The following is a 3,025-nucleotide window of genomic DNA, read 5'->3' as shown; positions in this document are numbered from 1 at the left end:
TCTCTCTCTCTCTCTCTCTCTCTCTCTCTCTCTCTCTCTCTCTCTCTCTCTCTCTCTCTCTCTCTCTTTCTCTCTCTCTTTCTAACCCTCCTGCTCTTCATCTTTAATATCTTCCACACTTCCCGTATTTGAAAACAATTACTTTATTTAACTAATATAATTCAAATATCTTTCCGCTCCAGTTATTTTCTTTTATCAGCTCCATCGTTCTTTCAATCAGCCACCAGTATCCTTCAGAAAATACTAACCTTTCTTATTTTAATTCACATAGTGATATATATTTTGCTTTACTTTCAGAATTCCCTAAATCAAGACAACCTTTAACGATGAATGTTTTCACTTTACTGCTCTTTATTATATTTTCATCATTATTTTAATTACCTAAACTTATAATTTAATAAGCCTTAAACATCTTTCGATGTTTTCATTTGATAACATAGTAAAATTATAATTGGTAACTGATCTTGCTTAATTCGGAATCTTTAGCTCCTATAATTAGAAACAACTGATACGACCCAATTTATTTTTTGCAACTAACAATTTTTGAGGTTTATTTTACTGTTTCCTATGATTAATAGGTCTTAAATGCTTTCTTTTATATTACAAGTATTCGCTTTAGCCTCTTTTTAACTTTACGTTATTCTTTCGCTTCCATCCTTTATCTAGGAGCTCGGTTTCTATTTATAAGTATCTACTGAGTTTAACGATGCTTCTTAAATTATTACATCTGCTTTGAAGGATTTGCCATTTGGGAATATATTTGGATTCTTACATGAACCAGGGTTTCCAGTTTTGTTGATGTGTGTTTGTATGTGATATATATTTCGTGATCGTTGTGCATTTGTAGTTAACTTTTCGGTAGGGTTTGTTGAAAAAAATTTTCTATAGCTATGATTGTGAAGGAAATGTTTGTTTATTAGAGTGAATAAATCTCTTGCTTAATTAGATTCTACTGTGAGACGTGGGATACGAGGCATATAACATTAAGATATCCCTGTTTCTTTGTTGGGAGGCTAGGGGTAAAGTGAGTAGCTGATTTCTTTGAAATCGATAGCTAATATCTTATCTTATCCTCTTATTCATGGCCGCTATTCGAAATGCAATTTTTTCAAAAAACCCTATTACACAGTTGGGATACATCACGTTCAACCGACGAAAACCACATAAATTCCTGAACGCTCGATTTTCTTCGACTTCCACACATTCTCCCATTCCTCTACTTTATTCCCCCCCCCCCATACAACACCCATCTCTTTTCTCACTATTTTTCAAGTTCTGGGTTTTAAGATGCTTTCCCCATAATCACATACACAATTTCGTCTCCACAGTCGAAGGGGTTCTTAGTTTTGTAGGCTCCAAGGCGACCGCACTAGTATTGGGAACACGATAAAAGAAAAAATACTCAGTACACACTGTAAAGTGGTTGGCGTCAGGAAGAGCATCCAGCCACGGTAACTATGCCAAAGTAGAGAGTGCACGACCTGTGAGAACCCATGCCTGCATGGAACATTGACGCTGAAGGAAGATGATATGAGTATGATAAAATACATAAACACACATACGCATACATGCATATATTACGTATTATTACATATTATATATATATATATATATATATATATATATATATATATATATATATATATATACATTTACATATATTATGTATTATACATGAGAGTGTATATATATGTTTGTGTGTGTGTGTGTTAAATAAAATGAGACAATAAAGCCAAGGCTGTGTGGAATGTATAGGACATTTATAAAGAGAAAGGTAGTTTTACAGCTGCTCCTGGGATATTAGGGATATCCCTTCATCAGAGACGATATGAGAGAGTTAACTAGAGGGGAAATAGTAGAGTTTCCTATCAGGAGTTATTTGGGAAAAGGACGGATATATGACGTATATAAGGAAATAAGCACTTTCCTTGGATAATGAACTGCAATTGTAATATCCTACATATATTTTTATTTTTATTTTCTTATTTCCTTTAATACTTCTTATATCCGTCCTTTTCCAAAATAACTCCTTATATTGAACTCTACTATTTCCCTCTAGTTAACTCTCTTATATCGTCACTGATGAAGGGATATCCCTAATATCCCAGAAACAGCTGTAAGATTAACTTTCTCTTTATAAATATCCTATAAATTCCACACAGCCTTGGCTTTGTTGTCTCATTTTACTTAACATATACATGTTCACACAGGACCCGCATTAAACTCCTCACTCGTAATATTATCCAACCGAGAGTCTAAATATGGCCCTCCTGTAGCACTTACATAGCCTTGCCTGCCCTCTTTGGTCTTCTAGATACCAATATCTCTCATATATATATATATATATATATATATATATATATATATATATATATATATGCATGTATATATATATATGTATGTATGTATGTATATTTATATACTGTATAAATATGCGTGTCTCTGTGTGGTTGTGTGTAAATATCAATATATGTCTAATATACGATATATACATACATATATGATATATATATATATATATCTATATTTTATTTTATTTTATTTACATACACGCACAAACACACACACACATATGATCCTCTTCGCGTGTGTATGTGTGTGTGTGTGTGTGTGTGTGTGTGTGTGTGTGTCTGTGTGATATATAATGTGAAAAAAAAGACACAGGCGATCTCGTTAGGTCACGTGTGACGACAGCTGGATTCTAATCTTTGATTAATTCATGCTTCCCTATAAATATTAAAGCTTATTATCTCCACGACTCGAGTTCTAGGTTTCTGGGATTACGATGTACCCAGATGTCCTCTATTGTAAATGAAAACATTGGCACTCTATATACACGCATACATGCACGAGCGTGCGCACACAACCACAAACAAACAAACATACATACACATTTCTAAATATATATCTATATATGCGCATATGTGTGTGTGTGTGTGTGTGTGTGTGTGTGTGTGTGTGTGTGTGTGTGTGTGTGTGTATACATATATAAATGTGTGTGCAGCGAGCTGGCAGAATCGTTAGC

This window comes from Octopus bimaculoides, chromosome 9, assembly GCF_001194135.2.
Source record: "Octopus bimaculoides isolate UCB-OBI-ISO-001 chromosome 9, ASM119413v2, whole genome shotgun sequence".
Lineage (NCBI taxonomy): Eukaryota > Metazoa > Mollusca > Cephalopoda > Octopoda > Octopodidae > Octopus > Octopus bimaculoides.
Note: the sequence above shows the minus strand (reverse complement) of the source record.